The sequence below is a fragment of the Arachis ipaensis genome, chromosome B7 (genome assembly GCF_059453495.1).
Source record: "Arachis ipaensis isolate K30076 ecotype BB chromosome B7, ASM5945349v1, whole genome shotgun sequence".
Classification (NCBI taxonomy): Eukaryota; Viridiplantae; Streptophyta; class Magnoliopsida; order Fabales; family Fabaceae; genus Arachis; species Arachis ipaensis.
The window spans coordinates 45,807,000-45,824,459 of NC_142442.1; the positions used below are offsets into that span (position 1 = coordinate 45,807,000).

The window sequence follows — 17,460 nt, forward strand, 5'->3', positions numbered from 1 at the left end:
TGCATGAAAATTTTGGATCAAAACAAAGGAAACATGCAAGAACACCTTGAATGCAAAGATGAACACCAAGAACACTTTGAAGATCATGATGAACATCAAGTATGTATTTTTGAAAAATTTTCAATAAAAGAAAACATGCAAGACGCCAAACTTAGAAATTTTCAAACTTTAGACACTAACAAATTGAGAATGCATATAAAAAACAAGAAAAGATGCAAAACAAGAAAAATTGAAGATCAAACAAAGCAAATCATCAAGAACAACTTGAAGATTATGAAGAACACCATGCATGAGTTTCAAAAATTGAAGAACAATTAAAAAGATGCAATTGACACCAAACTTACAAATTGACACTAGACTCAAACAAGAAACATAAAATTTTTGGTTTTTATGATTTTATAAGAATTTTTTTGGTTTTTTTTCAAAAATTATTTTGGGAAAAACGAAAAAGAAGAAAAAAATTTTTTTTTGTATTTTTCGAAAATAAGAAATAAAAAGCTTAAAAATAAAATAAAATTACCTAATTTGAACAACAAGATGAACTGTCAGTTGTCCAAACTCGAACAATCTCCGGCAACGGCGCCAAAAACTTGGTGTTGTTGCCGAACCAAACTTGGCACTGTTGTTGCTGGAAACAAATGTGAAATTGTTGTTCGTTCTATTCCCCGGCAACAGCGCCAAAAACTTGGTGAACGAAATTGTGTTCATCAACAATGGCGCCAAAGGATTGGTGCTCTCAAACGTGAATCACACTTTGTCACAACTTCGCACAACTAACCAGCAAGTGCAATGGGTCGTCCAAGTAATAAACCTTACGTGAATAAGGGTCGATCCCACGGAGATTGTCAGCTTGAAGCAAGCTATGGTCACCTTGTAAATCTCAGTCAGGCGGATTCAAATGGTTATAGAGAATTGATAATTAACATAATTAAAAGATAAACTAGGATAGAGATACTTATGTAATTCATTGGTGAGAATTTCAGATAAGCGTATAGAGATGCTTTCGTTCCTCCTGAACCTCTGCTTTCCTGCTGTCTTCATCCAATCATTCCTACTCCTTTCCATGGCAAGTTGTATGTTGGGCATCACCGTTGTCAATGGCTACATCCCGTCCTCTCTGTGAAAATGGTCCAATGCGCTGTCACTGCATGGCTAATCATCTGTCGGTTCTCGATCATACTGGAATAGGATTTACTATCCTTTTGCGTCTGTCACTATGCCCAGCACTCGCGAGTTTGAAGCTCGTCACAGCCATCCCTTCCCAGATCCTACTCGGAATACCACACACAAGGTTTAGACTTTCCGGATCTCAGGAATGGCCGTCCATGGGTTCTAAATTATACCACGAAGACTCTAATATCTCGGACTCGGTCCCCTGTATTAGATATCTAAGAGATACTCATTCTATCTCATCTTCATGTAGAACGGAAGTGGTTGTCAGGCACGTGTTCATAAGTGAGAATGGTGATGAGCGTCACATAATCATCACATTCATCATGTTCTTGGGTGCGAATGAATATCTTAGAATAGGAATAAGCTTGAATTGAATAGAAAAATAATAGTACTTTGCATTAATACTCGAGGAACAGCAGAGCTCCACACCTTAATCTATGGTGTGTAGAAACTCTACCGTTGAAAATACATAAGAATAAGGTCTAGGCATGGCCGAGAGGCCAGCCTCCAAGATATCAGAACTAAACGTCCCAAAGATGAACAAAAGATCCAAAGATGATTCCAAAGATGTAAATACAATAGTAAAAAGTCCTATTTATAATAGACTAGTTACTAGGGCTTACAGAAATGAGTAAATGATGCAGAAATCCACTTCCGGGCCCACTTGGTGTGTGCTTGGGCTGAGCATTGAAGCTTTCACGTGTAGAGGCTTCTCTTGGAGTTGAACGCCAGTTTGTAACCTGTTTCTGGCGTTTAACTCCACTTTGCAACCTGTTTCTGGCGTTTAACTCCAGAATGCAATATGGAACTGGCGTTGAACGCCAGTTTGCGTCGTCTAAACTCGCACAAAGTATGGACTATTATATATTTCTGGAAAGCCCTAGATGTCTACTTTCCAACGCAATTGAGAGAGCGCCATTTGAAGTTCTGTAGCTCCAGAAAATCCACTTTGAGTGCAGGGAGGTCAGAATCCAACAGCATCTGCAGTCCTTCTTCAACCTCTGAATCTGATTTTTGCTCAAGTCCCTCAATTTCAGCCAGAAAATACCTGAAATCACAGAAAAATACACAAACTCATAGTAAAGTCCAGAAATGTGAATTTTAATTAAAAACTAATAAAAATATACTAAAAACTAACTAAATCATACTGAAAACTATGTAAAAACAATGCCAAAAAGCGTATAAATTATCCGCTCATCAGACTCGATCCTCCGAGTCATTACTGAACCATAGGCATTTTGGATCCATGGTCGACTCCAGATGAGGCCCAAGGGTATTGACGCTCGCTTCCTAACTGTAGAAGCTAGAGCTTGGGCCCAGATTCTATCCCACTATGTGCTAGCTAGCACTCATAAGTCGTCCTTCACGGCAGACCTCACCTTGCTTGTTTAGTGTGTTCTCACAGAGAGACCGGTGAACATTCTGCCTCTTGTGAAGCAAGCAATGGGTCAAGTCCACGCCCGGGGCAATTTGCCATTTCCAGCTTTGGTATCTGATTTAGTTGCTGCTGCGGGTATTCCTTGGGAAGCCATGGACACGAAGGCTATAATTCCAGCTAAGGGCGACGTGGTCCCAAGCGGAAAATACTTACATCTTCCCATGAACAACCCAAGCCTTGACATAGCCCTTCCATCTACTATTCCTTCCACCTCATCATCACCACCACTGCAAAGATCCACCCATCAAAGGATAGAAGATCTACACCGGAAGCTTGATAGATATGAGCGGCGCAACCAACGCCGATACACTTGCATCAAGAAGCTTCTGTGTTGTGTTACCCCTAGCATGGAGGAACCCGAAATATTCACATCCACCTCGAACCCAAGTGATGGGGGCTCTGATGGAGGAGATAGTGAAGGTTCTGGTCCTGACCGTCCTTTGCGCATTGTTGGTAGCATGGAAGACCGTGCTAAATTCTAAGTGTGGGGAGGTCGTTCGACCGATCTCCATGGGTAACAATCTCTTCCTTTCAACACCCATGGATTTATCTTTTGCTTAGTAGTTAGTACATTGCATGTGTAGTTAGTCTTGCTTGTAAATACTCCTTGCATGATAGTTAGTCTCTATAGAGTTGCTTGGTCAAAATAATGACTTCCCCAAGAAACTGTGTTTTGGGGTACCATACCAATTTTGAAAAAAAAAATTTTTTTTGCGGTAAACTTGCTTCGAGAATGTATTTTGGAACATAATGATTGAGCTAAGAACACAAGCATGTAAGTTTTGAGCCTATTGTGTGGTCATATTTTCTAACCACTATTTTTCATTCTTGTGTGTATTATTCTCTCTCTATGATTGTAATCCTTGCTTTGTCTGATTCTATATGTCCATTACTTTGTGTATGAATGCATTTACATGATTGAGGCCATCATTTTAATAGTCACTTTTCCCAAATAGCCTTAGCCCTTTTATCTACCATTGCTAACCAATTTTGAGCCTATGATAAACCCTCTTTGTTCTTAAATAGAGCACATCAACAACCCTAAGTGGAAAACAATGAATGTCCCTAAATTTGGATTCTTGATTAGCTTAGGTAAGTTAGGGTGTTTGTCATTCAAATGGGAGGGTGTACTTGGGAACTTGGGTAGATGTAAAGCGATGAGCGGATAATTTATACGCTTTTTGGCATTATTTTTACATAGTTTTCAGTATGATTTAGTTAGTTCTTAATATATTTTTATTAGTTTTTAATTAAAAATCATATTTATGGACTTTACTATGAGTTTATGTGTTTTTCTGTGATTTCAGGTAATTTCTGGCTGAAATTGAGGGACCTGAGCAAAAATCTGATTCAGGCTGAAAAAGGACTGCAGATGCTGTCAGATTCTGACCTCTCTGCACTCAAAGTGGATTATCTGGAGCTACAGAACTCCAAATGGCGCGCTCTCAATTGCGTTGGAAAATAGACATCTAGGGCTTTCCAGAAATATATAATAGTCCATACTTTACCCGAGTTTAGACGACAAAAGCTGGCACTCAACGCCAGTTCCATGCTGCATTTTGGAGTTAAACGCCAGAAACAGGTTGCAAAGTGGAGTTAAACGCCAGAAACAGGTTAGAAACTGGCGTTCAACTCCAAGGGAAGCCTCTACACGTGTAAAGCTCAATGCTCAGCCCAAGCACACACGAAGTGGGCCCCGGAAGTGGATTTCTGCATCAATTACTCATCTCTGTAAACCCTAGTAACTAGTTTAGTATAAATAGGACTTTTTACTATTGTATTTACATCTTTAGTTTCATCTTTAGATCACGTTTGGGGGCTGGCCTCTCGGCCATGCCTGGACCTTCATCACTTATGTATTTTCAATGGTAGAGTTTCTACACACCATAGATTAAGGTGTGGAGCTCTGCTGTTCCTCATGAATTAATACAAAGTACTATTGTTTTTCTATTCAATTCAAGCTTATTCCTATTCTAAGATATTCATTCGCACCCAAGAACATGATGAATGTGATGATTATGTGACGCTCATCACCATTACCACCTATGAACGCGTGCCTGACAACCACTTCCGTTCTACATGAAGATGAGATAGAATGAGTATCTCTTAGATATCTAATACAGAGGACCGAGTCGGAGATATTAGAATCTTCGTGGTATAAGTTAGAATCCATGGACGGCCATTCTTGAGATCTGGAAAGTCTAAACCTTGTCTGTGGTATTTCGAGTAGGATCTGGGAAGGGATGGCTGTGACGAGCTTCAAACTCGCGAGTGCTGGGCGTAGTGATAGACGCAAAAGGATCAATGGATCCTATTCCAGTATGATCGAGAACTGACAGATGATTAGCCATGCAGTGATAGCGCATTGGACCATTTTCACTGAGAGGACAGGATGTAGCCATTGACAACGGTGATGCCTAACATACAGCTTTCCATGGAAGGGAGTAGGAATGATTGGATGAAGACAGCAGGAAAGCAGAGGTTCAGGAGGAACAAATGTATCTCTATACGCTTATCTGAAATTCTCACCAATGAATTACATAAGTATCTCTATCTTAGGTTATATTTTATTTATATTTTAATTGTCAATTCTCTATAACCACTTGAATCCACCTGACTGAGATTTACAAGATGACCATAGCTTGCTTCAAGCCAACAATCTCCGTGGGATCGACCCTCACTCACGTAAGGTCTATTACTTGGACGACCCAGTGCACTTGCTGGTTAGTTGTGCGAAGTTGTGACAAAGAACTAAGATTATGAACGTGCATATTAAGTTTTCAGCGCCGTTACTAAGGAATGAACCGTCACGATTTTTGCGCACCAAGTTTTTGGCGCCGTTGCCGGGGAATGTTCGAGTTTGGACAACTGACGGTTCATCTTGTTGCTCAGATTAGGTGATATTATTTTATTTTATTTTTAAGCTTTTTATTTCTTATTTTCGAAAAACATTTTTTTTTCTTTTTTTGTTTTTCCCAATTAATTTTTGAAAAATACAAAAAAATTTACAAAATCATAAAATCAAAAATATTTTTTGTGTTTCTTGCTTGAGTCTAGAGTCAACTTTTAAGTTTGGTGTCTTGCATATTTTTGTTTTTCTCAAGAATTTTCGAAAATTCATCATATGTTCTTCATGATCTTCAAGTTGTTCTTGGCAAGTCTTCTTGTTTGATCTTCATATTTTCTTGTTTTGTGTCTTTTCTTGTTTTTCATATGCATTTTCAATTTGTTAATGTCTAAAATTTGAAAATTTCTAAGTTTGGTGTCTTGCATGTTTTTCTTTTCTTAAAAATTTTCAAAAATAAGTCTTGATGTTCATCTTGATCTTCAAAGTGTTCTTGGTGTTCATCTTGACATTCAAAGTGTTCTTGCATGCATTATGTGTATTGATCTAAAATTTCCATGCATTGTGTCTTTTTTGTGTTTTTCTCTCTCATTATTAAAAATTCAAAAATAAAAAAAATATCTTTCCCTTTTTCTCCTCATAAAATTCGAATATTTGAGTTGACTTTTTCAAAAAATTTTAAAATTTAGTTGTTTCTTATGAGTCAAATCAAATTTTCAATTTAAAAAGTCTATCTTTTTTCAAATCTTTTTCAAAAATCAAATCTTTTTCATTTTTCTTTTATGATTTTCGAAAATTTCAAAAATTATTTTCAAAATCTTTTTCTTATTTCTATTTCACATTTTCGAATTAATTGCCAACATTTAATGTTTTAATTCAAAATTTTTTTTAAGTTGTTAGTTGCCTATAAAGAAAGGTTCAATCTTTGAATTTTAAAATCATATCTTTTAGTTTCTTGTTAGTCAAGTAATCAACTTTAATTTCAAAAATAAAATCTTTTTAATTTCCTTTTCAAATCTTTTTCAAATTAAATTTCAAATCATATCTTTTCAATCATATCTTTTCAATTATATCTTTTTCAAAATAATTTTCAATCATATCTTTTTGATTGCTAATTTCAAAATCTATTTCAAAATCAAATCTTTTTAATTTCCAATTCAAATCTCTTTCAAAATGATTTTCAATCATATCTTTTTCAATTTCAATCATATTTTTTTCAAATTGGTTTTCAAATCTTTTTCAATCAATCTTATGTTTTTGTTTGATTCTTATCTTTTTCAAAACTACGTAACTAACTCTCTCTTTCTAATTTTCGAAAATCCCTTCCCTCTTTTTCAAAATTCCTTTTTAATTAACTAATTATTTTAATTTTCAATTTTAATTATTTCTTTTCTTATTTTCGAATTTTAACTTTATTTTTTTAATTAAAACAAAATTACATTTATTTTAATTTTCAAAATTTCTTCTCTCATCCCTTTCTAATTATTTTATTTATTTACCAACACTTCTCTTCACCCAAAAAATTCGAACCCCATCTTCCTCTCTGTGTTTGAGTTTTTCCTCTTCTCCTTCTTACATTCTTCTCTTCTTATACTTGCATAAGGAATCTCTATACTGTGACATAGAGGATTCCATATTTTCTTTTTTGTTTTCTTCTTTTTCATATGAGCAAGAACAAGGATAAGAACATTCTTGTTGAAGCTGATCCTGAACCTGAAAGGACTCTGAAGAGGAAGCTAAGGGAAGCTAAAGCACAACTCTCTGGAGAAAATCTGACAGAAATTTTCGAAAAAGGAGACATGGCCGAAAATAATAACAATGCAAGGAAGATGCTTGGTGACTTTACTACACCAAATTCTAATTTACATGGAAGAAGCATCTCAATCCCTGCCATTGGAGCAAACAATTTTGAGCTGAAACCTCAATTAGTTTCTCTGATGCAACAGAACTGCAAGTTTTATGGACTTCCATCTGAAGATCCTTTTCAGTTCTTAACTGAATTCTTGCAGATATGTGAGACTGTTAAGACCAATGGGGTTGATCCCGAGGTCTACAGGCTTATGCTTTTCCCGTTTGCTGTAAGAGACAGAGCTAGAATATGGTTGGAATCTCAACCTAAAGATAGCCTGAACTCTTGGGATAAGCTGGTCACGGCTTTCTTAGCCAAGTTCTTTCCTCCTCAAAAGCTTAATAAGCTTAGAGTGGATGTTCAAACCTTCAAACAGAAAGAAGGTGAATCCCTCTATGAAGCTTGGGAGAGATACAAGGAACTGACCAAAAAGTGTCCTTGTGACATGCATTCAGAATGGACCATCCTGGATATATTCTATGATGGTCTATCTGAGCTATCAAAGATGTCATTGGACCATTCTGCAGGTGGATCCATTCACCTAAAGAAAATGCCTACAGAAGTTCAAGAACTCATTGACATGGTTGCTAATAACCAGTTCATGTACACTTCTGAGAGGAATCCTGTAAGTAATGGGACGCCTCAGAGGAAGGGAGTTCTTGAAATTGATACTCTGAATGCCATATTGGATCAGAACAAAATATTGACTCAGCAAGTCAATATGATTTCTCAGAGTCTGAATGGAATGCAAGCTGCATCCAACAGTACTCAAGAGGCATCTTCTGAAGAAGAAGCTTATGATCCTGAGATCCCTGCAATAGCAGAGGTGAATTACATGGGTGAACCCCATGGAAACACCTATAATCCCTCATGGAGAAATCATCCAAATTTCTCATGGAAGGATCAACAAAAGCCTCAACAAGGCTTTAATAATGGTGGAAGAAACAGGTTTAACAATAGCAAGCCTTTTCCATCATCCACTCAGCAAAAGACAGAGAGTTCAGAGCAGAATCCATCTAGCTTAGCAAATATAGTCTCTGATCTATCTAAGGCCACTTTAAGTTTCATGAATGAAACAAGGTCCTCCATTAGAAATTTGGAGGCACAAGTGGGCCAGCTGAGTAAAAGAGTCACTGAAACTCCTCCTAGTACTCTCCCAAGCAATACAAAAGAAAATCCAAAGAGAGAGTGCAAAGCCATTGATTTAATCATCATGGCCAAACCTACAAGGGAGGAGGAGGACGTGAATCCTAGTGAGGAAGACCTCCTGGGACGTCCAGTGATCAATAAGGAGTTTTCCTCTGAGGAACCAAAGGAATCTGAGGCTCATCTAGAGACCATAGAGATTCCATTGAACCTTCTTATGCCATTCATGAGCTCTGATGAGTATTTTTCTTCTGAAGAGAATGAAGATGTTACTGAAGAGTAAGTTGCCAAGTACCTTGGTGCAATCATGAAGCTGAATGCCAAATTATTTGGTAATGAGACTTGTGAAGATGAACCTCCCTTGCTCACCAATGAACTGAGTGATCTGGATCAACTAACATTGCCTCAGAAGAAACAGGATCCTGGAAAGTTCTTAATACCCTGCAAAATAGGCACCATGACCTTTGAGAAAGCTCTATGTGACCTTGGGTCAGGGATAAACCTCATGCCACTCTCTGTAATGGAGAAACTTGGGATCTTTGAGGTGCAAGCTGCCAGAATCTCATTAGAGATGGCAGACAACTCAAGAAAACAGGCTTATGGACAAGTAGAGGACGTGTTAGTAAAGGTTGAAGGCCTTTACATCCCTGCTGATTTCATAATCCTAGACACTGGGAAGGAAGAGGATGAATCCATCATCCTTGGAAGACCCTTCCTAGCCACAGCAAGAGTTGTGATTGATGTGGACAGAGGAGAATTGGTCCTTCAACTGAATGAGGACAACCTTGTATTTAAGACTCAAGGATCTCCTTCTGTAACCATGGAGAGGAAGCATGAAAAGTTTCTCTCACTGTAGAGTCAACCAAGGCCCCCACAGTCAAACTCTAAGTTTGGTGTTGGGAGGCCACAACCAAACTCTAAGTTTGGTGTTGAACCCCCACATTCAAACTCTAAGTTTGGTGTTGGGAGGTCCCAACAATGCTCTGAACATCTGTAAGGCTCCATGAGAGCTCATTGTCAAGCTATTGACGTTAAAGAAGCGCTTATTGGGAGGCAACCTAATGTTATTTAATCATATCTATTTTATTTTTCTTTTTGTTATTTCGTGTTTTATTAGGTTGATGATCATGTGAAGTCATAAAAACTACTGAAAAATCAAAAACAGAATGAAAAACAGCATTAAAAATAGCACACCCTGGAGGAGAGCAGTCTGGCGTTTAAACGCCAGAAACAAGCATCAACATGGCGTTAAACGCCAGAAACAAGCAATATTTGGGCGTTTAACACCAGAAACAAGCAGCAATCTGGCGTTAAACACCAGGATTGCACAGCAAGGGTATTTTACACGCCTAATTGGAGCAGGGATGTTAAGTCCTTGACCCCACTTGATCTGTGGACCCCACAGGATCCCTACATCTTCTTCTCTCCTCTTCACACCTTTTCATAACTCTCTTCCCCAAATACCCTTCACCAATCACCTCAATCACTCTTTCCCATCACCTCTTCACCACTCACATCCATCCTCTCTTCCCCATAAACCCCACCTACCTTCAAAATTCAAACTAATTTCCCTCCCAAACCCAACTCTAATGGCCGAACCCTACACCCTCCTCACTCCTATATAAACCCCTAACTCCTTCTTCATTTTCACACAACACAACCCTCTCTTCTTCTCCTTGGCCGAATACATCTTCTTCCGCCATCTCCTCCATTTTCTTCCTCTTCTACTACTTTCTTTCATTCTTTTTTTGCTCGGGGACGAGCAAAGATTTTAAGTTTGGTGTGGTAAAAGCATTGCTTTTTGTTTTTCCATAACCATTTATGGCACCTAAGGCCAGAGAAACCTCTAGAAAGAGGAAAGGGAAGGCAATTGTTTCCACCTCTGAGTCATGAGAGATTGAGAGATTCATCTCAAAGGTCTATCAAGACCACTTCTACGAAGTTGTGGCCAAGAAGAAAGTGATCCCTGAGGTTCCTTTCAAGCTTAAAAAGAATGAGTATCCGGAGATCCGACATGAGATCCGAAGAAGAGGTTGGGAAGTTCTCACCAACCCCATTCAACAAGTCAGGATCCTAATGGTTCAAGAGTTCTATGCAAACGCATGGATTACTAGAAACCATGATCAAAGTGTGAACCCGAATCCAAAGCATTGGCTTACTATGGTTTGGGGAAAATACTTAGATTTCAGTCCGAAAAATGTAAGGCTGGCGTTCAACTTGCCAATGATGGAAGAGAACGCACACCCCTACACAAGAAGGGTCAACTTTGATCAAAGGTTGGACCAAGTCCTCATAGACATATGTGAGGAAGGAGCTCAATGGAAAATTGACTCAAGAGGCAAGCCGGTTCAATTAAGAAGGCATGACCTCAAACCAGTGGCTAGGGGATGGCTAGATTTCATTCAACGCTCAATCATTCCTACTAGTAACCGGTCTGAAGTTACTATAGACCGGGCCATCATGATCCATAGTATCATGATTGAAGAGGAGGTGGAAGTTCATGAGATTATACCTCAAGAACTTTACAAGGTGGCTGACAAGTCCTCCACTTGGGCAAGGTTAGCCTTTCCTCACCTCATATGCCACCTCTGCAATTCGGCTGGAATTGACATAGAGGGAGACATCCTCATTGAAGAGGACAAGCCCATCACTAAGAAAAGGATGGAGCAAACAAAAGATCATGGACCTCAACAAGAGTATGAGGAAATTCCTCACCATGAAGTCCCTGAGATGCCTCAGGGGATGCACTTTCCTCCACAAAACTATTGGGAGCAAATCAACATCTCCCTAGGAGAATTAAGTTCTAATATGGGACAACTAAGGGTGGAGCACCAAGAGCATTCCATCATCCTCCATAAAATTAGAGAAGATCAAAGAGCTATGAGGGAGGAGCAACAAAGACAAGGAAGAGACATAGACGAGCTCAAAAGCACCATTGGTCCTTCAAGAAGAAGAAGACGCCACGCTAACTAAGGTGGACTCATTCCTTAATCTCCTTGTCTATTTATTTTCTGTTTTCGGTTTCCATGCTTCATGTTTAATTATGTTTGTGTCTTTACTAGATGATCATTAGTGTTTAAGTGTCTATGTCTTAAAGCTATGAATGTCCTATGACTCCATCGCCTCTCTTAAATGAAAAATGTTTTAATTACAAAAGAACAAGAAGTACAGGGTTTCGAATTCATCCTTGAAACTATTTTAATTATTTTGATGTGGTGACAATACTTTTTGTTTTCTGAATGAATGCTTGAACAGTGCATATGTCTTTTGAAGTTGATGTTTATGAATGTTAAATATGTTGACTCTTGAAAGAATGATGAAAAGGAGAAATGTTATTTGATAATCTGAAAAATCATAAAAATGATTCTTGAAGCAAGAAAAAGCAGTGAATACAAAAGCTTGCATAAAAAAAAAAGAAAAAAATGCGAAAAAAAAAGAGAAAGAGAAAGAAAAAGCAAGCAGAAAAAGCCAAAAGCTCTTAAAACTAAAAGGCAAGAGCAAAAAGCCAATAGCCCTTAAAACTAAAAGGCAAGGGTAATAAAAAAGGATCAAAGGCTTTGAGAATCAGTGGATAGGAGGGCCTAAAGGAATAAAATCCTGGCCTAAGCAGCTAAACCAAGCTGTCCCTAACCATGTGCTTGTGGCGTGAAGGTGTCAAGTGAAAACTTGAGACTGAGCGGTTAAAGTCGAGGTCCAAAGCAAAAGAAGAGTGTGCTTAAGAACCCTGGACACCTCTAATTGGGGACTTTAGCAAAGCTGAGTCACAATCTGAAAAGGTTCACCCAGTTATGTGTCTGTGGCATTTATGTATCCGGTGGTAATATTGGAAAACAAAGTGCTTAGGGCCACGGCCAAGACTCATAAAGTAGCTGTGTTCAAGAATCAACATACTGAACTAGGAGAATCAATAACACTATCTGAATTCTAAGTTCCTATAGATGCCAATCATTCTGAACTTCAATGGATAAAGTGAGATGCCAAAACTATTCAAGAGGCAAAAAGCTACAAGTCCCGCTCATCTGATTGGAGCTAAGTTTCATTGATATTCTGGAATTTATAGTATATTCTCTTCTTTTTATCCTATTTGATTTTCAGTTGCTTGGGGACAAGCAACAATTTAAGTTTGGTGTTGTGATGAGCGGATAATTTATACGCTTTTTGGCATTATTTTTACATAGTTTTCAGTATGATTTAGTTAGTTCTTAATATATTTTTATTAGTTTTTGATTAAAAATCACATTTCTGGACTTTACTATGAGTTTGTGTATTTTTCTGTGATTTCAGGTAATTTCTGGCTGAAATTGAGGGACCTGAGCAAAAATCTGATTCAGGCTGAAAAAAGACTGCAGATGCTGTCGGATTCTGACCTCTCTGCACTCAAAGTGGATTTTCTGGAGCTACAGAACTCCAAATGGCACGATCTAAATTGCGTTGGAAAGTACACATCCAGGGCTTTCCAGAAATATATAATAGTCTATACTTTGCATGAGTTTAGATGACGCAAACTGGCGTTCAACGCCAGTTTCATGCTGCATTCTGGAGTTAAACGCCAGAAATAGGTTGCAAAGTGGAGTTAAACGCCAGAAATAGGTTACAGACTGGCGTTCAACTCCAAGAAAAGCCTCTACACGTGTAAAGCTCAATTCTCAGCCCAAGCACACACCAAGTAAGCTCCGGAAGTGGATTTCTGCATCAATTACTCATCTTTGTAAACCCTAGTAACTAGTTTAGTATAAATAGGACTTTTTACTATTGTATTTAAATCTTTAGTTTCATCTTTAGATCACGTTTGGGGGCTGGCCTCTCGACCATGCCTGGACCTTCATCACTTATGTATTTTCAACGGTAGAGTTTCTACACACCATAGATTAAGGTGTGGAGCTCTGCTGTTCCTCATGAATTAATACAAAGTACTATTGTTTTTCTATTCAATTCAAGCTTATTCCTATTCTAAGATATTCATTCGCACCCAAGAACATGATGAATGTGATGATTATGTGACGCTCATCACCATTCTCACTTATGAACGCGTGCCTGATGAGCGGATATTTTATACGCTTTTTGGGGTTAATTTCATATAGTTTTGGAATTGTTCTAGTTAGTTTTTAGTCTATTTTCATTAGTTTTTAGGAAAAATTCATATTTCTGGAATTTACTATGAGTTGTGTGTTTTTCTGTAATTTCAGGTATTTTTCTGGCTGAAATTGAAGGAGCTGAGCAAAAATCTGATTCAGGCTGAAAAAGGACCGCTGATGCTGTTGGATTCTGACCTCCCTGCACTAAAAATGAATTTTCTGGAGCTACAGAACTCGAAATGGCATGCTTCCAATTGAGTTAGAAAGTAGACATCCAGGGCTTTCCAGCAATATATAATAGTTCATACTTTACATAAGGATAAATGACGTAAACTTGCGTTCAACGCCAGTTCTCTGCCCAATTCTGGCGTCCAGCGCCAGAAAAGGATCAAAAGCTGGAGTTGAACGCCCAAACTGGCACAAAAACTGGTGTTCAACTCCACAAATGGCCTCTGCACGTGGATTGCTTAATTCTCAGCCCCAGCACACACTAAGTGGGCCCCAGAAGTGGGCCTCTGCATCATCCATCATAGTTTACTCATTTGTTGTAAACCTAGGCTACTAGTTTAGTATTTAAACAACTTTTAGAGACTTATTTTGTATCTCATGACATTTTAAATCTAAACTTTATATTCTCTGACGGCATGAGTCTCTAAACCCCATTGTTGGGGGTGAGGAGCTCTGCTGTGTCTCGATGAATTAATGCAAGTATTTCTGTTTTCCATTCAAACACGCTTGTTCCTATCTAAGATGTTCATTCGCGCTTAACTGTGATGAAGGTGATGATCCGTGACATTCATCACCTTCCTCAAACCATGAACGTGTGCCTGACAACCACCTCCGTTATATATCCGATTGAATGAGCATCTCTTAGATTCTTTAATCAGAATCTCCGTGGTATAAGCTAGAACTGATGGCGGCATTCATGAGAATTCGGAAAGTCTAAACCTTGTCTGTGGTATTCCGAGTAGGATTCAAGGATTGAATGACTGTGACAAGCTTCAAACTCCTGAAGGCTGGGCGTTAGTGACAGACGCAAAAGGATAGTAAATCCTATTCCTACCGGATCGAGAACCAACCGGTGATTAGCCGTGCTGTGACAGAGCGCGTGAGCGTAGTTTTCACTGGAAGGAAGGAAGGTAGCCATTGACAACGGTGATCCACCAACACACAGCTTGCCATAGGAGGACGTGCGTGCGTGAACAAGAAGACAGAGGAAAGCAGAGATTCAGAAGACAAAGCATCTCCAAAACTCCAACATATTCTCCATTACTGCATAACAAGTAACCTTTGATCCATGCCCTATTGTTTATTTGCAATTCAACTGATAAACATAATTGACTTCCTGACTAAGATTTACAAGATAACCATAGATTGCTTCAAACCAACAATCTCCGTGGGATTCGACCCTTACTCACGTGAGGTATTACTTGGACGACACAGTGCACTTGCTGGTCAGTGGTACGAGTTGTGAAAAGTGTGATTCACAATTCGTGCACCAAGTTTTTGGTGCCGTTGCCGGGGATTGTTCGTGTTTGAACAACTGACGGATTATTTTGTTGCTTAGATTAGGAAAAATTTCCTTTTTCTTGTTTGTTTAGAGTCTCTTATTATTGTCGTGTTAAAATTTTAGAATCCTTATTTTCTTTTTAAAAATAGTTTTCAAAAATAATTTCTCTATTAGATCCTGTGCCAAACTTTAAGTTTGGTGTTTTCTTGTTGATTTTCGTTAAAATTTTCGAAAATTTTGGTTTGGTTTTCTAAAAATTTTAAGTTTGGTGTTCTTTCTTCGTGTTCTTGAGTTTTCCTTGTGACTTGATCTTAAAATTTTTAAGTTTGGTGTTCCTTGGTGTTTTCCCTCCAAAATTTTCGAAAATAGGGAGCATTAGATCTAAAAATTTTAAATCTTGTGCTATCTTTTTTTTTTTTCTTTCCTCTTAAAAATCAAAAATATCTTTTCTCTTTTTTTTTAAAAAACAAATTTTCGAAATATATTTCTAAAATTCAGATTTTTTATTTCAAAATTTAAAACTTTTTTTTTCAAAATCATCATATCCTTTTCAAAACTTCCCAACCACTTTCTCTCTCCTCAGTTTTTCGAAAATCTTCACTCAATTTTTATTTATTCTATTTTAATTTATTTCATTTTCGAAATAAATATATAAATAAATAAATAAAAATATTTTTCCTATTTTACATCATCTCCCTTTCTCCATCATGGATCTAAGTGGAAATGAACAGTCCAGGAGGACTCTGGGGTCATATTCAAACCCCTCTACTGCTTCATATGGGAGTAGTATCTGCATACCCTCCATTGGAGTCAGTAGCTTTGAGTTGAATCCTCAGCTCATTGTCATGGTGCAGCAAAGCTGCCAGTATTCCGGTCTTCCACAGGAAGAACCTACAGAATTTCTGGCACAATTTTTACAAATTGCTGACACAGTACATGATAAGGAAATAGATCAGGATGTCTACAGACTATTACTGTTTCCATTTACTGTAAAAGATCAAGCTAAGAGGTGGTTAAATAACCAACCTAAGGCCAGCATAAGGACATGGAAACAGCTGACAGAAAAATTCCTGAATCAATATTTCCCTCCAAAAAGGATGACACAACTAAGGCTGGACATCCAAGGCTTTAAACAAGAAGATAATGAATCTCTTTATGATGCCTGGGAGAGATACAGAGAGATGCTACAAAAATGCCCCTCTGAAATATTTTCAGAGTGGGTTCAGTTAGACATCTTCTACTATGGGCTTGCAGAAGGAGCTCAGATGTCTCTAGATTACTCAGCTGGTGGATCCATCCACATGAGAAAGACAATTGAAGAGGCTCAAGAGCTCATTGATATAGTTGCCAGGAATCAGCATCTGTACCTAAGCAGCAACCCTTGCATGAATGAAGAGGTTAAAACAGTAACTGCTGAACCCAGTCTTGTAAAATAAGCTGCTGAATTCAATCAGCAATTGGACTTTCTAACAAAGCAGCTAGCCGAATTTAAAGACAGGTTACAAGAGACAAGGATGGCTAATATACATATGGACGAACAGTTTAAGCAAACAAAGCAGCAGCTGTCAAAGCAAATAGCAGAGGAATGCCAAGCAGTTCAACTAAGAAGTGGGAAAACATTAAATACCCCACCTCAAGGCAGCAAAAAGCTAAGAAATGAGCAAACCACCCAAAATTCACCTGAGGACAGTAAGAGCCCAGGGAAAAATAATTCTGGTGCTAAAACGCCAGAAAATTGGTGGAAGGCTGGCGCTGAATGCCCAGACCATGGCCAAAACTGGCGTTCAACGTCAGAAATACAGCAGGACTGGCGTTCAACGCCAGAAATGGGCAAGGATCTGGCGTTGAACACCCAAAATGGGCAGGATCTGGCACTGAACGCCCAAAAAGGGCACAGTTCTGGCGTTCAGACGCCAGGAGCAGACAAGGAGCTGGCGTCCAGTTTCACTCCAGCTTCTAACTCTGGCACTCAAGTGCCAGTGAGGGATCAGACACACACAAATGCTGATAACAACCCCTCTAAAAAGGCTTCTTCAACCACTTCTGTAGGCAATAAACCTGCAGCAACTAAGGTTGAAGAATATAAAACCAAGATACCTTATCTTCAAAAACTCCAGAAGGAGGAGCAGGATAAGCAATTTGCTCGCTTTGCAGATTACCTCAGGACTCTTGAAATAAAGATTCCATTTGCAGAAGCACTTGAGCAAATACCTTCTTATGCCAAGTTCATGAAAGAGATCTTGAGTCATAAGAAGGATTGGAGAGAAACAGAAAGAGTTCTCCTCACTGAAGAATGCAGTGCAGTCATTCTGAAGAGCTTTCCTGAAAAGCTTAAAGACCCTGGGAGCTTTCTGATACCATGCATATTAGAAGATAATTGCACCAAGACAGCTTTATGCGATCTTGGGGCAAGCATCAACCTAA

The 17,460-nt window shown here is 38.5% G+C and overlaps 1 non-coding gene across 1 annotated transcript; it reads right to left on the minus strand.

Moving 5' to 3' along the window:
- Positions 1-7,648: 7,648 nt before the first annotated feature.
- On the minus strand, positions 7,649-7,756 carry LOC148551012 (small nucleolar RNA R71). Its single transcript, XR_015892590.1, has one exon. It is a non-coding gene; the product is annotated as a small nucleolar RNA R71 (small nucleolar RNA).
- Between the last annotated feature and the right edge of the window lie 9,704 nt (positions 7,757-17,460).